The sequence below is a fragment of the Populus alba genome, chromosome 1 (assembly GCF_005239225.2).
Source record: "Populus alba chromosome 1, ASM523922v2, whole genome shotgun sequence".
NCBI classification, from domain to species: domain Eukaryota; kingdom Viridiplantae; phylum Streptophyta; class Magnoliopsida; order Malpighiales; family Salicaceae; genus Populus; species Populus alba.
Genome location: NC_133284.1, coordinates 34536269 through 34561529, shown reverse-complemented (window position 1 = coordinate 34561529; position 25261 = coordinate 34536269). Strand labels below are relative to the sequence as shown.

The 25261-nt window shown below is 35.4% G+C and overlaps 1 non-coding gene and 1 pseudogene across 1 annotated transcript; one reads left to right on the top strand and one right to left on the bottom strand.

Moving 5' to 3' along the window:
• Positions 1-1546: 1546 nt before the first annotated feature.
• Positions 1547-24798, bottom strand: LOC140955213 (uncharacterized; annotated as a pseudogene).
• Positions 5874-5982, top strand: LOC118055496 (small nucleolar RNA R71). The gene has a single exon (XR_004688661.1). It is a non-coding gene; the product is annotated as a small nucleolar RNA R71 (small nucleolar RNA).
• Positions 24799-25261: the final 463 nt, after the last annotated feature.

Genomic DNA, 25261 nt, shown 5'->3' with positions numbered 1-25261 from the left:
CTTGACTACCTTCTAAAAATGCAGCTATTGACACTCCCCCCATTAACCCAAGGCTGCCTCCTCCATACACTAAATGAATCTTTCACTCAGCTAGTACCTGACCAAGATGATTTGTTGATTCTAAAAACTCTTTTTCTTTCCCAGGACTGGATCCACCGAAAACACAAATATTGTTTATGTGATGACTTGAGGAACCTGCCATTTCTACACACTTCTATATTTGATGAATGTATGGGTTGAGTAGAAATGAAGGGAAGGAAGAGAAGAATTTATAGATGAGAAATTGAAAATGCAATCATACAACCTATATGTAGGCCAGTTGTAGTCTCTCTCTCTCTCTCTCTATTTATTTATTTTGAAAAGACATGTTTATGTATAGGTAGTTGTGATTGTGGCTCACATCTTTTCTTGGTTTTACGTCCAAGAACGGCTTAAACGCCCTCTATGGGTCGGGGATAGGTTTCCCATTCAGTTTTCTTAAAAACTGGCAAACAGGGTCTTTTTTAGTCAGATTCCCAAGACTAAGTCGAGCATGTTCTTTATGGAATTGTGGCCATAAATCATGAATTGCACGATGCACATCTCCACTAGGGTGCATCTCAAGAGTCAATAGAAGATTATCTAAAGACCCCTTACTCAGGCCATCCTTAATGAATTATATTTTATCTTCACGATTTACAAATACCATTCCTACAGAACGACATGTTGCATTACAAGTCCATCTAGCACATCTGTGACAGACTTTCAGTCGTTTTGCACGACATTTCTTCGTAAAAGTGCTTTTACCTGTTCCAAGCATGTATGAAATGAAAGAATTGGAGGACTCACCTGATAATCGGACCTTTGCTTCAATTAGCCAACGAATATCTTCAGGAATTTCATGGTTCATTAAAAACCTCAATCTTTCACACCTAGCACGGTAAATTTTTGTAATTGCATTCTAAGGCAAAGCGGGAAAATACTTTTTCAATTTTTCAAGAGTGGTGCCCATTCTCAACTGAGAATTGGAGGAGAGATTCAAAGAAAGGAGAAAGAGCAAAGAATTGCACAAATATATACACATATATAAGTTATTGTGGGAAATTGAAAGAACCGACTTAAGAGTCACGGAGTACCGTTATCCGCCATTTGACCAAGGTGAGAGACTAGCAAAATAAAAGTCACACAAAAACAATGTGAGAAAAAAGAATCAATCTTTATATACAGGATCACCTAATTCAATAGAGTCATTTTTAACTGAAAAATTATCAAAATAAACTTTCAAATGATGACCATTTACCTTGAAAACATTACCATTCTTTGGGTTTTCGATATCACAGGCCCTATATGGATACACATGTTTCATAATAAAAGGACTGCTCCATCTTGATCTTAGTTTTCCAGGAAATAAATGGAGTCAAGAATTATAAAGCAAGACTTTTTGACCAACATTAAATATTTTTCTCAGTATTTTCTTGTCATGAAACTCTTTGATTCTTGCTTTATAAATTCTTGAATTGTCATATGCATCATTTCTTATTTCCTCAAGCTCATTTATTTGCAATTTTCACAACTGACTAGCATCATCAATGTTTGAATTGAAAGCTTTAATAGCCCAATAAGCTTTATGTTCAATTTCCACAGGTAACTGACAAGGTTTTCCATAGACTAGTTTATAAGGTGACAATTAGCAATTAGCAAGTTCTACATGTCCACTCGTCTGAGGGTGATAAGGGGTGGCAACTTTATGTGTGATTCCATATTTCTTCATTAAAGACTCAAATGACTTTTTGCAGAAATGTGTTCCACCATCATTTATCATGGCTTGAGGGATTCCAAATTGACTTAAATTGTTTTCTTTCAAAAACTTTATCACTATTTTGTGATCATTGTTTCGACTTGGAATTGCCTCTATCCATTTTGAAACATAATCTATTGCAACCAATATGTACAAGAAACCAAATGATGGAGGAAATGGACCCATAAAATCTATACCCCAACAATCAAAGATCTCAATGACAAGAATAGGATTTAAAGGCATCATGTGACGTTTCAAAATAGATCCCAACTTTTGACAATTTTCACAAGTCTTGCAGAATTCATGTGAGTCTTTGAACATGGTGAGCCAGTAAAATCCACTTTGTAAGATTTTTGCAGTTGTCTTTCTTGATGAGAAATGACCCTCACATACCTTAGAATGACAAAATTTAATGACACTACTTACCTCATTGTCAGGAATGCATCTTCAAAATATTTGATCAAGACAATATTTGAATAAATAAGGGTCATCCCAATAAAAGTTCTTCACTTCGTTCAAGAACTTTCTTTTGTCTTGGGTACTCCAATGAGCTGGAAATTGTCCTGAAACAAGAAAATTAACAATATTAGCAAACCAAGGCATTCTAGAGACAAAAAATAAAGATTCATCAGGAAAGTAGTCATCAATTGGTGTGATGTTAGATCTCGAATCGGTTGTCAATCTTGACAAATGATCTGCAACAGCATTTTCGGTGCCTTTCTTGTCTTTGATTGTGATATCAAATTCTTAAAGTAACAAAATCCACCGCACCAATCTAGCTTTAGAATCCTTTTTTGAAAGAAGATATTTCAAAGCTGCATGATCACTAAAAATGACAACAGGTGAGCCAACAAGATAAGATCTGAACTTGTCACATGCAAATACTATTGCAAGTAATTCTTTTTCAGTGATAGTGTAATTCATTTGAGCACTATTTAAAGTTTTACTTGCATAGTAAATCACATAAGGTTTCTTATATTTTCTTTGTCCTAAGACAGCACCCACGACATAATCGCTAGCATCACACATTATTTCAAAAGGTAGTGACCAATCAGGAGGTTGAATGATAGGAGCAGAAGTAAGCAAGCTTTTAAGTTTAACAAAGGCTTTTTCACATTGTTCAGTCCATTCAAAAATATTTTCCTTCGTTATAAGGTTACACAATAGTTTAGATATTACACTAAAATCTTTGATGAACCTTCTGTAAAAACCAGCATGTCCTAAGAATGATCTAACATCTTTAACAGATTTTGGTGTTGGTAAGTTGGCAATTAACTCGATTTTAGATTTGTCAACCTCAATTCCTTTCGATGAAACAATGTGACCAAGTACAATGTCGTTTGTTACTATAAAGTGACATTTTTCCCAATTCAGTACAAGATTCTTCTCTTCACACCTGTTCAAAACCTTTTCCAAGTTAGTTAAACAATCATCAAATGAATCACCAAAAATAGAAAAATCATCCATAAAAATCTCAAGAAAACGTTCAACCATATCACTGAATATGCTAAGCATGCATCTTTGAAACGTGGCTGGTGCATTACATAACCCAAAAGGCATTCTTCGATATGCAAAAATACCAAATGGACATGTGAACATAACCCAAAAGGCATTCTTCGATATGCAAAAATACCAAATGGACATGTGAAAGTAGTCTTGTCTTGATCTTCCAATGCAATTTCAATTTGATTGTAACCTGAATAGCCATCTAGGAAACAATAAAATTCATGACCTACAACTCTTTCTAGGATTTGATCCATGAAAGGTAAAGGAAAATGATCTTTTCTAGTCATTGAATTAAGTTTCCTATAGTCAATGCACATGCGCCAACCGATAATAGTCCTAGTTGGAATTAACTTATTTTTCTCATTTGTTATCACAGTGACTCTAGACTTTTTAGGTACAACTTGGGTAGGACTTACCCATTTGCTGTCAGAAATAGGATAAATGATTCCATTATCTAGAAGCTTAATGACTTTATTTTTCACTATTTCTTTCATATTAGGATTATGTCTTTGTTGCATTTCTCTAGATGGTTTAGCATTTTACTCCATATAAATCCTGTGTGTGCAAATCAAAGGACTAATTCCTTTTATGTTAGCTATGGTCCATCCTAATACATTTTTGTGCATTTTCAGAGTCTGTAATAACTTTCCTTCTTGATGTGCATTAAGATTGGAAGAGATTATTACCAGAAAAGTTTTATTTTCTCCCAAAAATGAGTATTTGAGATTGACTAGTAACGGCTTCAAATAAGGTTTTGGTGGTTGAACACTTGAAGGTATGGACTCAATTGATGGTGGTGGCAATTCTTCAATTTGTGGTCTCCAATTAAATGCCTTTGCTTCTTCCTGAAAATAGACCATTTACAACTTGTTAGGTTCATCAATCTCAGTTTCACTGGAAGTGGTTTGAAATTGATCATGAACTAATTTTTCAATAAAGTCCACTTTCTATAAATCATTATCATCTCCAGGTTGCTTGCAAATGTTGAAAATATTCATCTCCAATGTCATGTTTCCAAATGATAGCTTCATCAGTCCATTCCTACAATTAATCAATGCATTAGAAGTGGCAAGAAATGGATGTCCTAAAATGACAGGAATTGAATTACATGCTTCAACAGGTTATGTATCCAAGACAACAAAATCTACAGGGTAAATGAATTTATCAATTTGTACTAACACATCCTCTACTATTCCTCTAGGCACTTTTACAGATCTATCAGCAAGTAAAAGAGTTACAGAAGTTGGTTTTAACTCACCTAGATCGAGACTTTGAAAAACTGAATATGGAAGTAAATTCACACTAGCTCCAAGATCAAGTAAAGCTCTTTCAATTTTATGCTCTCCAATAAAGCAAGAAATTGTAGGACAACTAGGGTCTTTATATTTCAAAGCATTATTGTTCTGAAGAATAGCACTTACTTGTTCGGCTAAAAATGCTTTCTTTTTCACATTCAGTTTTCTCTCCACAGTGCATAGATCTTTCAAAAATTTAGCATAGGAAGGTACCTGTTTAATAGCATCCAACAAAGGTATATTGATCCTTACATGTTTGAAAGTTTCAAGGATTTCAGAATTGTGATTGACTTTCCTTTGTTTAGTCATGGCATGAGGAAATGGAAGTGCTAGTGGAGAATTAGTCTTTTCTTTACAATGTTCAGATTCAACCCCTTCCTTACCCTCAAAGATTGACTCATCATCTTTCTTACAAGGTTCAAGAGTGGGTTTTTCAATAACCTTACCACTACGAAGAGTGATGACTGATTTGACTTGATCCATGTGTTGGCTTCCGGAACTACTTGCATTTGCATTGTATTGCCCCTTCAGATTTTGCTGTGGTTGAGATGGAAACTTACCTTTCTCTTGAAAACTGAGAGCAGATGTGAATTTTGCAAGAGCATCTTTAAAATTTGTCATGCTTTAAGCAAGTTGAGTGTTGATTGTCTCTTGCTTTTCAATGAATGCATGCAATGTTTCCTCAAGATTTCTTCTAGGAGGTGGAGTATAAGGAGGTGCATATCCATGAGAATTTTGAAAATTATGGTGTGCTTGAAACGGTGGCTGTGAAGTTTGTGCATTGTTGGTATCACTCTTCCAACTGAAATTTGGGTGATTTCTCCAACCAGGGTTGTATGTTTGCGAGTATGGTTTATAATTGAGCATTTGAAAACTGTTTAAAGCATGGGCTTGTTCATGGAGGCAGTCCTTGAAAGAAGGCAAAGTTGGACAGTCATTGGTTGCATGTTTCACAGATTTGACACATAATGTCTTGAACAGATTTTAATTGACCACTCTTTTTCAATTCTAGTGCCTCGACTTTTCTAGCTAGAGATGCAAACTTGGCTTAAAGGTCATGATCTTCCCTAAGGTTGTGCATACTTCCACTAGATGTATGAGGTTGAGTTTTACTTGGTGCCTTATAAGTACCCGTGGTGTCCCAATTTTGAGCATTTTCGGCTAGCAAGTCTAGGTACTCCATTGCTTTATTAAGATCTTTATCTTTAAAAGTTCCATTGCACATCAATTCAACCATTTGCCTATCTTTAGGTGTTAACCCTTCATAAAATTGTGAAACCAATCTCCATGTTTCAAAACCATGATGAGGGCAAGTATTAAGCAAGTCTCGATACCTATCCCAACATTGGTAAAATGTTTCACCTGATTTTTGAGTGAAAGTGGTGATTTGTCTTTTGAAAGAGTTGGTTCTGTGAGATGGAAAAAACTTTTTCAAAAATTGTTGTTGCATTTCATCCCAAGCACGAGTGGATCCTAACCTAAGATTTTGTAGCCATGTTTTAGCTTTATCTTTTAATGAAAAAGAAAAAAGCTTTAATCTAATGGTATTCATGCTACAATTTAAGTCATTATAGGTGTTACAAACTTTTTCAAATTCTCTCAAATGCAAGTATGGATTTTCTAGATCTAAGCCATGAAAAGAAGGTAAAAGTTGAATAATGCTTGGTTTAAAATTAAAATGGGATGCATTAGGAGGGAAAACTATGCATGAGGGTGCACTTGTTCTTGTGGGATTCATGTGGTCACTAAGTCTCCTAACACGGTTATTCTTATTATGAAGTGACTGGTTATCTTCTTCGGCCATATTTTCTAAAAATGATGAGGATACCCTACAAAGTCTACCACTTAATGTACGTGACCAAACACTCATGCACGTGTAAAAAGAAAATAAAAGGAAGAAGAAAACAAAAGAAAAAGAAATAAAATAAAAGAAACAAAGTTAGATACAAGAAAAGTGAAAAGAGAAAAAAAAATAAATACTATAATATGTACAAGAATTTACCTCCCCGGCAACGACGCCAAAAACTTGACACGACCAAAAGATTGATGTCTTCTCCAAAGTGTAGGAGAGTTGAAGTAATAAATAACACGGCAAGACCGGGGTCGAATCACAGAGAGATTAATTGTATAAATTATAAATAATAATACAATAACAACAACAATAGTACTAGTAATAATAATATTAATAATAATAATAATACTCAGTACGTGGCGTTGTTATATATGAGAATGATCTAAAAGATCGGGTCACAGGTTTCCAGCCTATATACTGATTTTATGATAATAATAGTAATAATAATAATAGTAATAGTAATATTAATAGTAATAATAAAAAATAATAATACTAATAGTATTAGTAATAGTAATAATAATAATAATAATAATAAAAAGAAGAGGAGGAAGAAATTAATGAGAACTTTGAGATGGAAGATTAATGTAAGGATTAAACAATGATAAAAACAAATGTCAAGGTTAGAGGATCCACTAATAGTATTTCAAACAAGTATAGTATAAACTCTTATTACTCAACTTGGAAACCACACACGAAGGAGGTTCCAATCGGATGATTTGTCATTAATAGCTAATTATAAATTATTAACATGATCATATTAATTATCTTATTTAAGTAACACCAAACTTTTAAATATTGTCAGGAATTCATTATGCTAACTTATGTTAACAACAGCTCAAGTTCCTTTCATAGCACAGGTGTAAGTAATACCATACGGTTGCGCTATGAGAGGGCCAAACATTTGTTGTACCAAGTGCTATACAACACAAATCTAGATTAACCATTTAACAAGCAAGGTATTAAGAATTAATAAGATAAAAAGATAAAACATGTTAATATTAAACATTAAGGTCCATGTTGAGTTTACACTATACTTATTCTTACACCATTAGTGTAACCTTTTCACCTTGACATAATAAACTTAGCTAAACATAATGAAGAAGAGAAACATAATAAACAAAACAAGAACATAAATAAAATACAAGTTAACGAAGTAAAGGAGAGGAAATGAAAAGCATAAACAAGATATTAATGAAAGCAAAACTTAAGAATTACAAAAAAAATATAAAGAGAGAGAGGAAAGGCAAGTTCTTGATTTGAACCACCCCAAGCCCCCAAATACATGGCAAATGCCTTCTTTTATAGGCCAAAATTCGGAATTATTGATTTGATGACTAATTGTTGAGTGGGTGGCCAACTCTTGACTTTGTGAAAATCCTTATCTTTTTGTCTAAATAAAACGAAATTGCTAGCATCAGAACTGGGACCACTTGAAAACGTGAAAGTTGTAGAAAAGTGACTCAGCTTTTTAGGAAAAACAATGGAGGTCATTTGGACTTCTAGAACTCCAGATATGGGCTGAACACTGAACAGTGTCTGGGCTGCAGGACAGATTCAGACTTCTCCGTTGTTGCTATAATTTGGACTTAAAAACGACATTCTTAGATCTTGATGAAAACATGAAAGTTATAGGCCTATGTCTTACTGAATTTGTGTAAAAATTGGAGATCATTTTGACATCTAGAACTCGAGATATGACCCAATTACCAAACAGTGTTCCAGTTTGGATGGCACCAACATCTCTTTTCTAAGTTTGACCCTCTCTCTGTCCTTTCAATTTCCATACTTGAACTCATCAATCAATCCTTTGATTTATGTGATAGACCTTCATTTAAGATGAACATTTACCATATATTAAGGCATTTTATAGTATTAGACTTGTTATTATAAAACATGCTTTAGTTAAGGAGTTATTGATACTTTTAAGTGCAAAATGATGATATAAAACCTTGATAAATATGCACTTTTAAGTATTAATCAGGCGGCCACTATGCTGCTGCCCCTCAACCACCCCTCCAACATTGGAAAGTTTTGGGCAAGTGGGGGTCCGTAGTTGGTGTCTTTTTAATGCTTTTTAGAGGAAGAGAAGTCGGTGAAAACAGGGGAATGCAACTCCCTTCCCCTGTTTCTCTGCACGTCTAGGGGAAGAAGAAAGTCTGTAGTGTCCTTCAAAACGGCATCGTTTCAGGCTTTTTTTTTTTATGAACAGTGGATGAAACGGTGCCGTTTCGGTCAAAACACGTCATTTCATTTAAAAGGAAAAGGCGGAAAAAACATGACAGAGTTCACATTGGTCCTCAATTTGTGGTTTGTTCAATCAAGTCCTCAATTACAATTTTGATTGTATAAATCAATTCAATTGATGAAAATCAGGTATTTTAATACTGGATTTATATTTTTATGACATAAAATACAGATCGATATTAAGCAAAAAAGGCATGAATCAAAAAGTAGGGAAATCACAAATATTGAAAAATATTTTTTTCTTTTAATTATTTTTGAAATGGGCCGGACTCGGACCAAATGCATGGGCCGGGCCGGGCCTAGCCCAGCTCGTGTGAACAGTGGAGGCATGGCAGGGATGAAGTAGGAGAAAAAAGAAGGGGAGAAGGGCTGACCTGCGGTGGCTATTATCATTGGCGGAGCTGTTGGAGGCGACATGCAACGACGCTGGCGGTTTGCGGTGGTGGCAGTGGCTCTGTTTTTTTCTTTCCTTCTCTCTCTCTCCTCTGTTTTTTGTTCTCTTCTTCTTCTTTGTTTTTTTTTTCTTTCGGTCTTCCCCTCTTCCCCCCTTCTTCTCTTGCTCTCTTGTGCTCTCCCCTCTCCTCTGCTCTCTTCCCCTGTATTTATAGGAAAAAAAGGGGAGAGAGAGGCAGGGCGGCCACTATGTAGCCGCCCCAAAAACCACTAGAGGGGCATGTCCCCTCTGTTTTTCACCGCCCCGTAGTAGGCCACAGGTCAGAGTTTATGCAAGTGGCTATGGTTGGTGTCTTTTTGATGTTTAGAAGAGAGAGGGAGAGGAGAAAGGTCGGAGAAAATAGAGGAACAAAACTTTCTTCTTTCCTGTTTTACGTGCGACTAGGGGAAGCAGAAAGGCTACAGTGCCATTCAAAACGACACCGTTTTGAGTTTTTTTTAATAGTCTATGAAACGACGCCATTTTGGACAAAACACGCTATTTCATTTAAATGAAAACGACAACAAACTTATGTCAAAGTCCAAATCAGTCTTTAATTTGTAATTCTTTCAATCAAGTCCTAAATTGCAAATTTAATTTAAAAATCAATGCAGTTACATCCCTGCCAAAAATCAAACAGCGGCCCTGAAGTTGGCCGCCTTTTTCACTTCGGTCCTTGGTCTTGAATTTATGCAATTTGACCCTAAATTGATCAATAAACTTTTAATTTATTCAATTTGGACCCTGATTCGGTATGATTACAACCCCTCTATTTATGTGCATTTTCATTTTGGTCCTTAGTTTCGGATTTCTTCAATTAAGTCCCTAATTAGCCATCAAACTTTAATAGTTATGCAATTAAGCCCCTGATTTAACCAAATTAACTCTCAAAAATTATAATTTGACCCCAGAACTTTAATTCCTTCCAATTAAAGCCTAAATTGACTTCAAAATCAAATTTTCTTGCAATCAAACCCTCCATAAATTCAATTAAACCTTCAATAAAATTTAATTGAGTCCATAAACATCTGATTTTTTACTTTTCTTCCTCAAATTGAATTTTCCTTGTGAACAGGGCTCTCATCAGTTAACAAAATACTGTCACATTTTAATCTTTGTAATTTTGAACATCCTCAACCAATTTTTGACCATTTTCTGAGCATTCTGGCATCCTTTTTTCATTGTTATATATTTTGATTTTTTTGTATTTTTTAAAAGAGAAAAAATGTGAATTGGGGAATAATCCAAAAATGGGTTATGCCAATGCTAGAGTCAAAAATAAAAAGTTTAAATTGGAAGACTTGGTGCTAAGAAAGTTTGAGGCTGTTGACAATAGATAAAGTAAGGGCAAACTAGCCCCGAAATGGGCAAACCTTCAAAATCACGAGGGTAGTCAAGGCAAACACTTTCCATTTACAAGATATAGAAGGGAAGAGTCTCCCTCATGCTAGCACTTTGGTAATTTGAAAATGTACCATAATTAATGACTAAGAATGTAAGTTTCTCATATATGAATTAACTTATTCATAAACGATGTTTTCATTTTCTCCAAGTTATGCTTCACGACCTCTCATTAACCTTTTAATGATAGGATTGGCATGGTCTTCTTAGTGTGATTGCACAAATCACTTTAGAAGGGATTGGCATGGTCAACCTAATGCAATTGCACAACTCACATTGGAAGGGATGGATCAAGGATCTCCCTTGTGTGATTGCATAACTCTCAAAAGAGGGGACTGCCTCAATCTCTCTAGGGAAATAACCATATAACTCTTTAAAAGATTGAATTGGTCTCCTTAGTGTAATAACATCAATCTTCATGTAATGACTAAGGGCATCTCACCAATTCACTAGGGATTCATTTAGACAACCAGATTAAATGAGTAAGAACTCTAGGATAAGGATATACTTGCAGCCTAGATTTCCTCTCGGTTCCAAGCAGGTGGAGAATCCTACTAAGGTTAGGCACAATTCAAATATTGCAAAAATTAGAAATTTGTTTTCTAAGTATAGGCTTTAGACCTATACAAATTGCCTAGAGGATTTCCTTATAAATATTTTTAAGTATAGGCACTAGTCTCATACAAAATCTTGAATATTTTTCTAAGTATAGGCATTGGACCTATACAATATACCTATAGAATTTCCTTTTAAATATTTTACTAAGTATAAGATTTAGACTTATACATACTTTTAAATATTTTCTAAGTATGGACATTCGACCCATATACTACATAATATTTCTCAAAGTAAACAATGAAGTGAACAAAAACAATTTCATAAAACATTAAAATTTTAAAAAATATAAGATATATTATAGAAAGTTAAACTCGGACTAGGATTGTTTACAAGGATAAAGGAAGTTGAAGAGGTTAAAGTTTAGATATCGAGGTCAGGCTCCTCAGTAAGGTGTTCTCCATGTTGGGTAGTTGTAGCCCTAATAGGGAACACATCTACAAAATTAGGTGTCGGGACTTGATGGAAGAAAACACTGAAGCCCATCTATATTGTTCTCGACTGATTAAAGAAGTATATGTTGAACATAACAATTAAGATCTTATCCTTAACTGTCTCGGTTAGGGTTATGAACCCTTTAAAAAACTCCTGAAACACCATAAAATAGTTCCTCAAAGCCTTCATCTGTGCACAAGAGCTTTGGGCTCTTCGCAATATAGAGCTTGGTCTTCAGACCATCTCGGGTGGCCTTCGCCTCAAGGATCCCCTATTTCATGGCGTCTACTTCATTATAAGTTGTTTAAAGCTATTTTTTAGTGGAGCCCAGCTGGAAAAAAAATACCTTGTATGTTATCCTTCAGCGAGGTATAGGCTACCTTGAGGTTCTTCATTTCCACCGCCATAATAGCCTTGTCCTCCTTTAGTTGTTGAAGAGCAGTTTGGTATGCCTTATGCTTAGCGATGACCTCCCTCACTCCTCTTGGTAATCTAGCACCTTTTTGAATGGTTGCACATCATGAAAGTCTACCAAAAAAGATTGTTAGAAAAAATGGTCATAAAACTAAACTAAAGAGGTTATACAAAAAAGGTTTATTACATAAGACATTATCAAGATGTCTGAAGGAATGGTGAGAACCCTCTCCCACTGCTTCACCACCTCTAGGTCAGTCTCTTTAAGGCCAGACCTTCCACCAATGACAACCCTTCATGGCTTGCCTTTCCTCATTTGTTAGGATGGGAAAGTGAAGGGGGCTCAACCGAGGACGAGGCCAACAAAAACATCTTTAAACCTTTATTCAACTTCCTGAGAAAAACCTTGGGTAAAGGTCCCATCAGCTATAGCCTCTGCGGCTGAAATTAGGGGTGGAGGCAGAGGGATCGTCATCATAGAAGAAGGCTTTATAGTTAAGGCTAAAATACTAGTCTCAATAGAGGTGAATATCCTCTTTCTTTTAAAGCAGGCAACAATACTCATAATTACTTTAGGGGGGTCAATTTTTCTTAACATCAACCTAGGAGAGTATGACTTCCTTCAGCTTATATTCCTATGGTAGTGGTGGCTCCTACCATTATTTTTTCAGGAACATAGTCCTCAAGAATAGTGAGCTCGTCTATGTTGATGAGGGTTATGCTCCATCTCTTCTCTATTCATGGCTCCACTTAAGTCAAGAGATAAAAATCACCTTCTTGATGCAAACAAGATCTTCTCTGTGGACCTTGTTGAAGTCTCTCCATCTTCTTCAACTATTAATCTTGCAAAAGAAGAAGAAGAAGTTAGAAATGAACTTAAATGCATAAAAAAAAACAAATGATAAAGAGGCTACATACTTTGTAATATGGCCTAGTAATTCTCTTTGGCCATTTTATTGATGTCGTACTCAGTTGAGACCGATGTCGATGCAACACACATTTTCTCCTCATCCAAACTTAGACGATGCCTATTATTTACCTCAGGGGAAGGCACTCTCCAATAATAGGCATAACCTCAGATATGTTACATCCCATTTTTTGGGTCTGACTAACCCATTATACCTAATTATCAACCACATCCCTTTCAATTTCTTAACATGCGCACGTTTGCTCTACAAAGTCCCCTCCATGGCTTCCATGGGTTTGTTGATGAAGGTAAAAAACCAATGATTATCATTGCCACCATTAGTGCCAGTGACCAAATGGTAGTAAGTTCTAAAAATATTGAGAGTAAGCTTGATTTCAACGAGCCTAAAGGACTTGTTTAAGGCAATCAAGATTATCTATCCATTTGGATGCAACTAGCCTAGACCCAACCAACGAGCCTAAAGGACTTGTTTAAGGCAATCAAGATTATCTATCCATTTGGATGCAACTAGCCTAGACCCAACCAACGAGCCTAAAGGACTTGTTTAAGGCAATTTGTAATTTTTTATGTTCAATAACGAATAAATCACCTGCCTCTAATATTTTTCATGTCTTCTTTTATTTTTATTTTCTCATAGAAAAACTTTAAAGTTGACCATTGTCATTATCATCATCATGTAGTGATTCACGTTATTTTCTACTACTGGAATGACTAAAGTAGTAATATACTAGATAATTGGCACGTGATACGTTGTAGGTCAAATTAACTTTTTTAACATAAAACAATATCTTGTTTTCTCTAGTAGAAAAAAAGAAACCATGTAAGAATTGATATAATGTGATTCGGTCGCTTTGACGGATCCAAAGATAACCTGGATAATCGGTAAAAACATAACTTGACTCAAAATAAAAATTTAAGAAGAGATATTTTTAAAAATCATTAAGACGTCAACATATTGAATTGATTCAGGTTAACCCGGGTTAACTTGTCAAATCGCATACCATGTCATGAGATCATGATAACCTCATAAAATCAATTCAAAATAAATTATGAAGTTCATTCTAATAAATCCAATATTGAATGATGAAACTGAAAAAAAAATCAATTAAAAACAATCTAAAAAACAACCCGAGTCAATCAAGGTTAACATGCTAAACCCAAAACTAGGGTCATGAGACCAGGATAACCTAAGAGAAAAAAAAATTAAAACAAAATTATAAAGCTTAATTCTCAATCAACTTAGTGTTAAAATATAAAATTGAAAAAAAATCAATTAAAAAAAGGGCATAAAAAAACAACTCGGGTTAACTAGAGTTAACCTGCCAAACTCGTGACTCAAGTCATGAGATGAAGATAACTCCATAGAAAATAGACTAAAATAAAATCACGAAGTCTAGCCCCAATTAACCCAATGTTGGAGGATGAAATTAAAAAAAAATTTAATTAAGAATATGGGAAAAAACTTGAGACAACTGAGTTAACCCGTCAAACCTACGGTCTAAGTCATGAGTACAGGATTGCCTCATAAAAAATAAATTAAAAAGAATTATGTAGTTTAATCCCTAATAAACATAATGTTGAAGAATATAATTGAAATGGAAAAAAATATATATTAGAAAAAAATAAGAAAATAAAATAAAAAATAATATTTAATTGAATAGTATTACGGGAAAAGGGGTAGTAGAGTAAAACCTCTTTTCCATTAGTTTTTTTGTTAATATTATTTAATTTAATAGTTTTATCTGTTGCTAAATTTCTTTCTCTAATATTGTATTATTAGTCTCTACTATATATATATATATATATATATATATATATATATATATATATATAGCACTCATTTATTTTAATTTTTTTCTTCTTTGTCGAACATCTCTTGTAGTTCATTTAAACTAAACTTGCTTAATTCACTATGCTTTTTTTAATTTTTGTAACGGTGCATTTTATTAAGGATCTTGAAAAGAATAACTACATTTGCAAGGTTCACAATGTTCCCATTTCCTTTGGCAATAACTAGTTTATATGCCTATGGGAAAAGTCAATTTTTTTGTTAACGTAAAAAAAGTCTTAGTTATGATGGAATTTTTTTTTTAATATTGTTATTAAACTTTAGTCATTGGTCTCTGATTTATACAATTTGATCTTCAATTGATCAATAAACTTTTAATTTTTTCAATTTGGCCCCTGATTCGGTTTTAATTACAACCCCTCTATTTACACGTGTTTTTCATTTTGGTTCTTGGTTTTAGATTTCTTCAATTAAGTCCCTAATTAGCCATCAAACTTCAATATTTATGCAATTAAGCCACTGATTTGACCAAATTAACTCTAAAAAAAATATAATTTGACCCCAGAACTTTAATTTCTTCCAATTAAATTCTAAATTGACTTCAAAATCAATTTTTCTTGCAATCAAACCCTCCATAAATTTAATTAAACCTTTAATAAAATTTAATTGAGTTCATAAATGTCTGATTTTGGACTTTTCTTCCTCAAATTGAATTTTCTGTGTCAGCATGGCTCTCATTGGTCAACAAAATACTGTCAAAATTTTAATTTTTATATGTTTGAACCTCCTCAATTAATTTTTTAGTCCTTTTCTGGGCGCTTTGGCATCCTCTTTTCACTATTATATTTTTTTATAATATTTTTTATATTTTTGTATTTTTTGAAGAGAAAAATGTGAATTGAGGAATAACTCAAAATGAGTTATGAAAGTTGCCCCCGTCTTTACAATGCTTACAACTGAAATCTCACAAGAGTTTTTAGATAGTAAGCTTTGTAAAGAAGAAAAAGGAAAACAATCACATTATCTTAGGCAACTTGCCCCCTTTTGAAGAAAATTGGTCTGCTTTCACAAGCGACCTCCCCTTTTGAAGCAAAATGGTCTATTTTCACGGGCAACTTGCCCACACACTCATATTTACCCTGGTCTATTTTCATGGAGACCTACCCTCATATACTCAAAGTGGTCTATTTTTAGGGGTGATAAGCCCACACACTTACGCTTACCTTGGACTATTTTCATGGGCGACCTGCCCACACAAACTCAAAGTGATCTATATTTAGGGGCGACCAGCCCACACACTCACGCTTACCCTGGTCTATTTTCATGGGTGACTTGCCCACACATACTCAAAGTGATCTATTTTCAGAGGCAACCAACCCATACACTCAAACTTACCCTAGTCTATTTTCATGGATGACCTGCCCATATATACTCAAAGTGGTTTATTTTCAGGGGCGACCAGCCCACACACTCACGCTTACCCTGGTCTATTTTCATGGGCGACCTGCCCACACACTCACGCTTACCCTGGTCTATTTTCATGGGCAACCTGCCCACACATACTCAAAGTGATCTATTTTCAGGGGCAACCAACTCACACACTCACACTTACCCCTAGTCTATTTTTATGGGCGACTTGCCCAAGTATAGAAAGGAAGAGTGGTGTCATTGTAATGGGTGACCTACCCAAGTGGAGGAATGGTCTCATTGTAATGGGTGACCTACCCAAATAAAAAAACATAGAGAATGGTCGAATTGTAATGGGTGACCTACCCAAAAAAATAGGAAAAAGGAAGAGCAGTCTTGTTGTAACGGGTGACCTACCCAAGTGAAAGAATGGTCTCATTATAATGGGTGGCCTACCTAAATAAAAAAAACATGGAGAATGGTCGAATTGTAATGGGTGACCTACCCAAAAAAATAGGAAAAAAGAAGAGCGGTCTTGTTGTAATGGGTGACCTACCCAGGTGAAAGAACGGTCTCCTTATAATGGATGACCTACCCAAATAAAAAAAAATATGAAGAATGGTCGAATTGTAATGGGTGACTTACCCAAGTGGAGGAATGGTATCATTATAATGGGTGACCTACCCAAGTGGAAAAGGAAAGAGTTTTGAAAGGGATGAGGGCTCAAAGATACACTCGAAAGGAGGCAGGGTTATAAAAATCACTACCCAAGTGGCGAGGGCTCAAAGACGCATTCAAAAGGAGGTAGGGTTAGAAAATGCACTACCTAAGTGGTGAGGGCTCAAATGCGCACTCAAAAGGAGGTGAGGGCTCAAAGGCACACTCAAAAGGGAGTAGAGCCCAAAGGCGCACTTGAAATGAGGTAGGGTTATAAAACGCACTACCCGAGAAGTGATGGTGTAACACCAATCCGTCAATGATGAAAGAAAATGCATTATGATTAATATGCATGTATACTTACCTGAGAAATATAGGTCCCTATTTTTTCATGAAGTCTTTCTTTTCTCAAAAGTGGAATGTTGATAGTAAACTTCGATGGCATTTTTACTCTTGCTTACTCGAGTCATATCTTGTGATTTTGACCCCTAAGAAGGGCTTGATATCATCATACTTCTTTGTCCTCCACCTTTTATCTTAAGGGTTGCTAATATTGCCCGACATTTTCCTTAAAAAAGGAATTATGGAGCCAACCCTACCACGTGCTTTTGGATTGCCCCTTAGCTTGATAATGTCTCAAAGTGTTCAGATTGGGTTTACTTTGGGGTGAGGATATGTGAAAGCAAGTTTGGGTTTTTTGTACAAGAAAATGTTTTCATACAAAATTTTTGGAACTTCCAAGTTATTCCAACCACAAAAATCATTTTGACATTGGTTCAAAATAAACTTGTTCTAAAGAATTCAAGCGATTCCTATGGACAAGTTTCTTGAAATGATGAAAGCCTTTTGTTTTGCTTTTGGGTTAAAGATGAAGTGACATCTGGGTGGTTATAAAAAGTTTAAATTTCAATTTGAGGGTTATTAAGAACTGAATCGGTTCAAAGCTTTATTTTATTTTCATAAATAATGATTTGACCCGCACGAGAAAGCACTGCCTACCGATCCAGATTGCTTACCTTTGATAAAAAAGGGCTTTATCATGTACATAATGTAGGCTTTAGCTATTGGTTACGAAGAAAAGGATACTTTGCAGACTCAAAAGGTGTTTAAGGGATTTCAAGACCAGGATCACTTGTGCTTGTTTCCTTACCTTTTTCTTTTGAATTTCTTTCTAAAATGGTTTGTCATGCCCCCTAGTTTTTGGTTTGGGCTCCTTCTCTTTGTTTTCTTCATTTTTGTTTGGTTGAGTATAATCACCTCAGTTGTTTTTATGAGAAGCTCAAATCTTTTGGATCCTTTGGATTTTCTTTATCATGCCCCAGCTTTGCGTGGGCAGCTTTGATCATTGAGTTTTTTTGCACTTGCCCCCCCAGTGTGGGGTGTGATCCTAGTCAAGGTTATTTTAAAAAAATGTAATAGGCTCAAAATGAGACTGCAAATGATATATTTCAGCCTCATGAAAGGATTATCAAATATGGCATTTCCTCATCTCAAACTCATGCATTAAGGATCGATAAGTCTTGCTTTTATGCGCGTATGCAAAGTGATTTATTCATTTAAATAAAACTCAGATTTTAAGTCACCTCATGGTTTTTTTTTCTTTGTTTTTGTTTTGTCTTTTTCTTTCAAGTTTTCTAGGTATATAAACACCTTTCTAAGGCATGACTTGAATTTTCAGAATGTATTTGTTTTGGATAAATACCAACACGATTTCTTTTCTTGTACTCATTTTGGAGGTCCTAAAAAAATCTTTGAAAACATATGAGAAAATGTTTAGTTTTTGGAAGAAAAAGGAAAACACCAAAGGATTCTGTGTTGTAGTTTTGTGAGCAAAAGTTGTGCTCAAAATGTTATTTAGATGTAATAACAACAAAAAAAGAGTGTGATATGAACACACAAAAACACATGATTTTATTTAACAAGAAAGGCTATTTTGATAGAGAAAGTCTTATGGCATTATAAGCTTACCACTAAGACCAAAACATACATGATCAAAAGCATTAAATAAAACGCAATAATAAGGCAGACTTCATTCCTTTATTTTGGCGAATCTATTCTTAGGCTAGTCTTCTCCCCAAAAGTTATGTGTAGAGGACTTAAAGACGATGTAGAACAACAATACAATCAAACTTTATGTCCTTCAAAATTCATGTTATCATTTCCACACCCATGCTGGACCATTGATGCTTTCCAGTTCCCCAAACATTTCATCCTAATGTGCTTCAAGCAGGATTAGGTAGCAAGTTCGTGTTTATATTAGGGGTGTTTTCCAATTCTATCCACCCAACCTTGATTAATTAGAGAAGCTTTCTCTTGAAGGCATTGCAAGTATGGATGCTATGCCCAACAATACTAGCATGGTATTCACAATTGAGTTCTAGCTTGTACCAATTAGGATAAAGTGGTTGCACAAGTGTCAGAGGTTCTGGAGCTATATGCCCGATGTTTAATATCTTTTGATACATCTTATTCAGGGGTAACGGTAATGGAAGTAGTTATTCTTGGACCCTTTGGTAATTTCCAATTTGGCTTTTAGCTTGAAACTTTTAGGGTTTAGGTTTTTTGATGTTAGCAATTTGGGATGAAGTGTGGTAGTTTTGAGATGATTCAGTGTAGCTGATCCTACGTGCAACCGGATTTGAGATTGAATCTGAGCCGTTGATCAGGCAAGAATTGTTTTGATCAAAGCTTAGCCGTCTGATGTGCGATTTGGACGATTCAAGACATGTTTCCAGCTAATTTGATCATTCCGGATGCAATGGTACGGTCCGATTGTTGAGATTTGAGACCGAAAATGACAGTGGTGAATTATTAAAAAGAGATTGCTCGATCAGGAGGCATCTAAAGGTCATCATGGTGGTCAATGGAGATGAAGAAGAAGAAGGTGCACATGTTTACCCAATTATATGTGTCAAACTATGAGCCACGATAGGAGCCCTAGTTTAGACCGTCGCATAACGACAAGCGGAGACACTTTAGAGAAGGTGTGAGGGCCATGAAAGGAGCCCAGTTCAGAAAGCGTGTGTTGAAGAAGTAACATGACAATTGCCCACATAAATGGCAAAGGGGGTGATTGTTGGAATATTGCCAATTATGTGGCTGCCTTGTCAAAGAAGATGGCTGCCATGTGAGAGTCAAAGAAGGAGGCTTGTTGGTGGCAACCACCAACCTTGACTTTGGTAGCCACCATTGTTGAAGAAGAGATGAGTTTGGCAGCCACCATTGATGACAAAGGAGCAAGAGGAGCTGTCATTGAAGCCTATAAATAGACACCAAGAGTGCATCACAAAATGAGAGAGAGAGTCTTGTAGGAGAGCTACAAAAGAGAGAAGAAGAGAGAAAGAAAGAGAAGGGCTGCCACTAGCAGCCCTGCTGCCACCAGCAGCAGCTGCCCTATGTAGCAATGAGAGATGGGAGTTGAGTGGATGTGATCCTCCTCCATGTATTGTATTCTTTCTCTATCTCTAAATAAAATGAACCTCTCCCGTGGATGTAGGCAATTTGCCGAACCACGTTAAATATTGTGTCTCAGTGTGCTTACCCCTCCGATGAGCAATGATCAGTACATCACCGGTCCCGGATTCCGCCCCATCATCAATAACATCTGTGAAGACCTCAAGTTCTTCAAGGGTGCCATACACATCGTAAGCATCATCTAATGTTGTTATCAGAGCATTAACCCTGGTCGCCATTTTTCGATAATATCCAAACTGAGGCTCAAATACCTCTCCTACCGTCCACAAAGCGTTCTCCATCAATCTGTCCCTGGTGTAGAACAACTTGTTTCCTAGATCCATACTAGTCCACCACCTTAACATTAATAGAGAGTGTAAAGCATTTTTTTTCATTATTATACTTTACGAAATAAATGCTTCTCTTAATTGTAAACTTTGATGCTTGTCATATATGATATATCTTCTTGGTATTCAGACTCTATGAATTCACTATAAGTTATAATAAAAACACCTTCTGAATCATTTTGTTTTTTTTATTTCAACTTCCAAGCTATAGAGTGCTTTGATGAACTCTCCTTCCGTTCTATAATTTAATCCATTCCCTCAATAAATAACATGTAAGTTGTACAAGTTCCTTATAAATAACAAACTACCATATAAGAAATTGATAAAAAGAACATCAAAAAGTTAAAATTATATAAACATTACGATAAAAACATGATTTAAGCTATTTTAATATTATCATCAAGAAATAAATCCTTGATATATGGTTTTATGACTTTTTGGTGACTTGCTAATACTTTTCAAAGAAAATATACGACTTTCATGTGATATTTAGATTTAGCGGAATGAAGTAGAAGAGGTGTCAATCAAGGAACTTTTCGCAATTACTAATTTTATACCTTGATGCTTAAATCATGTAATTTCATGTGATATTTCATTATAAATATACCCATATAGTATATACAGATGTGGTAATTTTTTAATTTGGGAGCTAGAGCAGTCCAAATTTGGGGTGGAAGGGGACCAATGGGGTGTTAGGAATACAATTAATGTTATTTTTAAGGTACTTAACAAGGATTACCCCAAAGAGCAAAGGTTCCATGTGAGGAGATACGAAAGATTCTTGGTGTTTTTTTGTCTTTTTGAAGCCAATCACCTCTGTCCTGTCCTCCGACTGCTCTTTCCTTTTGTTTCCAGATGGGGGAAAGTGAACGGCCCAGATTTGATTGTAAGGCTATTTACCTTTTCTGATTGATGTGATTGGTCAGGTTTTCATTATTATTATCACTGACAACTTACAAGACCTCCCTGTCTCCATTAGGGTTTCTCTTTCCATGCTCAGCTTGTCTTCTTCTCCGCACATTTGGTGGTTGGCTTCTGCTTACTATCTTACTAAAATACCCTCCAAGGTTTTTTCTTTTGTCTGGGTGCCGCTCCAAGCCTCCAGTAGACTTTTTGGGTCATTTGGATTTGACACAAATGCCTCTCATCTGTCCATGCATGTCATCACCTTTTCAGAATGTCTAAAATAACCTCACCTTATGCGCATGGAAGCGTAACTCTCCTCTCCCCTCTCCCCTCTCCTCTCTCCTTCTCCTCCTCTACTTGAAGTTATTGCCATGGCGCAAGGCTGTTGTTTTTGACACGAGTCAATAAAACACCACAAAGGTAACTCCATCAGCTGAACATATTGAGTTATTCCCAGAGAATCAGTGCAGGAGTTACGTACATTCTCTTAAAACATTTTGTACAAAAGGAATAACTATGGACCAAAAAAGACTAATTATAGCTGCAAGAGATTATTAGTTAAAGCTTAAACAATAACGAGAATTTAGTTGATTATAGGTAGCATGGCGCTATGCTTGAAAACCTCATGGCATGCTAGAATATCGATCACAGAGGCGGTTCCATGGTACAGCAACTTGGGGGTTGTCAAGCATGCCTACTTAGCATACCAAACAGTTAAAAGTATAGTTCAAGACCTCGTAGAATTATATATAGCACGGCAACCATTTGAAAAAAATTGAAGGGCTAAAATACGGACTTGTGCACATACACAGTTCCATAGCACAACAACTTTAGGTTCTCAAGTGTGGATATATATTTTAATTAGCACGTCTGAAAATAAAAGGTATGAACTTGTGCACATACACGGTTCCATGATTTTATATTGCTGTTTAATAAGTAGGCATTAATTCACGGATTAGGGAGTTTGTCTTCGAAACATTTACCTTCTTGTAAAGGCAAAGGCAGTTGTAATTGATACTTTGATTGTAGCTAGAAGCTGCTCATTGATTCGATTCTCTGGACTCTCTTCATCACTGTCATTAGAAAATGACATTACCTATTCTCCATGATGAACAATACATGATAAGAGTTGTTTTGAAGTGTTGAAGTTGATTTTCATTGGCCTGGCAAATTCTGCCTCTCACCAATCAAAAATCACCTTGTGAAATATTTTTTTTAGAGCTCAATGAGCGGCCTAGACTCCTGATGAGGTGACTCAATTCCCAAAGTGTGCGTCTTTTTCATTCCATGTACTCTTCGAATGGCAGCCAAGTTCTTTCAATATAGTTAAGAACCAGCACAAATTCTTTACTTTGAACCTCAAATAGACGCCAAGCTTCATCAGATAACGATTCATCATGAGAGTTTATCAACTTCATCTAATCGGATAGAAATGTCTCCCGATCACTTGGATTTTCAAAATAACGACGCTTAAATCTATGAAAGGTCTGAGTGAGTGCAAGTTAACATCTCCGTTAGGGTTGTACCGTCAAATTCTTGGGCATTATCTCACAAAATCTATGACATGTAAAGCCACGCGCTTTTTCTGAAAAGGGGCTGGGGGTTTCAAGTTTGCAGGAAGCATTAAAGTCTGAGAAGTGGAGACCTAAGGATAGTTTGGGCATTTGAAAAAAAGAAATTCATGTGCTGTTTCGTTAAGGGTAGTTCCGTCTATCACTATAAGACAAAGAAGAATTGGAGCGGTTCTTTTGTTTGTTTTCCCCTTGTTTTTTGTGTGCCACCTTAACACCTTCTCCACCTCGTAGAGTGTGTTTGTTTTTACTGTAATTATTGTGGTGAAGGTTGGAAAAAAATGATTTTTTCATAAAATATTTTTTTTATGATTTGTGTATATATTTTGAGTATTTGGTTAAAAATATGGTTTGATTTTATTGTGGTTAAAAATATGTTTGGTTAAACTGTGATTGAGGTTGCTTTTGTACCCAAAATGATTAAAAAGAACATAAATAAAATAATTATTTATGTTAAGAGGAAATAAAACATTTTTTCCACATAAATACCGGCAAAATAATAAAAGCGTGCTTTGTTATTACAATTAAACATTATTGACTCATCAAACTATTTGCAATGCCATCACGAATATAATCCATATGTGATGTCCTCTGGTGTGCACTTGTTTGTGATTGTGGAACGACATCAGGAAAAGTATCTGGAAAAACGAAATCAGGGTGGCTATCAAACTTGTTGAATGCAACATCTTGGCCCGACTTCCGTCGAATATAGTTGTGCAACGCCATTGATGCGACAACAATTTTTACCAGTGATTTGTAAGGAAACTCAGGCATGGTTTGCAAGATTCGTCATCTTTTCTTCCAAACTCCAAATGTACGTTATATTATGTAAGGAAACAAATGTAAATTGCATGTCAAAGCTACATGCTGCCATTATATTATGCGTCGGTATACCTTTTCTACCAATAAATGGTATTTGATTTTCTTGTGAAACACATGTACGTACATGTGTTCCATCAATCGCTCCAATACAATTCTATAAAAACAAAAAATTTATTGCCGAATCAATTTAATTGCACGTAAATATTTGATTATCACCTTTTGAAATATTTAACTACTTGTACATAGTATTGCTCACCTTGAAATTGGGCATGTATTTCGGATTCATTTCAATTTCCAATGGTGTTGTTGTGAATTCTGGATCTACTGGTCTTATTAAATTATCTGCTAGCAAGCACACAGAACAAAGAACCTCGTTGAAATTTCTGGAAATAGTTTCACCTAAATGCTGAAAACGCTCTTGTACTTCCCTAATCGACGCACCGAGAGCTAAAGTGTAGAGAAACATGCCTAATTTCTCAATAACACTCATCCGTCTAGACAGTTTCAACTCATATATCGTTTCCAACTCAAAAGCCAAACTCGTCAATGTGTTAGCATCCATACGAAACATGTTCACACAACGGGTCCAATACCCATGTAAAATTTCAACCAACCATCGCATGCCAGTGTTGTATGAATTCATACATGGCTCTTTATAAATATACGTATTGTAATACAAAGCCAGTGCTCTAGCAGTGCAGATGACTAATTTAGTGCGATCACACTCTCTATGCCAAAATAACTCGCCACTGTCATCGTCATCCTGTTGATTTAGGTCGTCGTCCTGAACCTCACTATTGTAGTTTCCATAACCATCACCAAAACTACCTTCAAAACCACTTACAGAACTTGTACCAGCAAACCCATCAGACACATACCGACCAACATTATTCATAACATTTTTATAATGGTCATCAAAAAGCACATTAAACCAATTTGCATCCATAGCTACAAACAAAAATTAATATCAATTTTCAACCTGCATTGTACCGGTACAAAATACATGTTCATTGAATAATTTGTTTTGAATTTTTGTGTCATTAATGGTGGTCTTAAAACAAAACATTTATGTTCCATCAAGCGTTACATATCGAACATCTTTAAATTATACGTAACTCATCCAATATTTTTGAACACAACAATAATTGTAATTTTCAACATGCAACGTAATAGTAACATGACAGTTTTTTTTTGCGTAATTTTTTTACAATATTTTTAACATTAGTGGCAACATCAACATTATTCATAACATCTAACTTGCAGCAATCCCTAATAAAAATTAAACAAAATAGGATTGAAAATATAATGTGTTAATTAATATGCATTTAAAGTAGATACAATTTCTATCCTGCACAACAGACTAGTAGACAAGCTTCACCAAACCACACACGTCACAAAAATTAAGATGG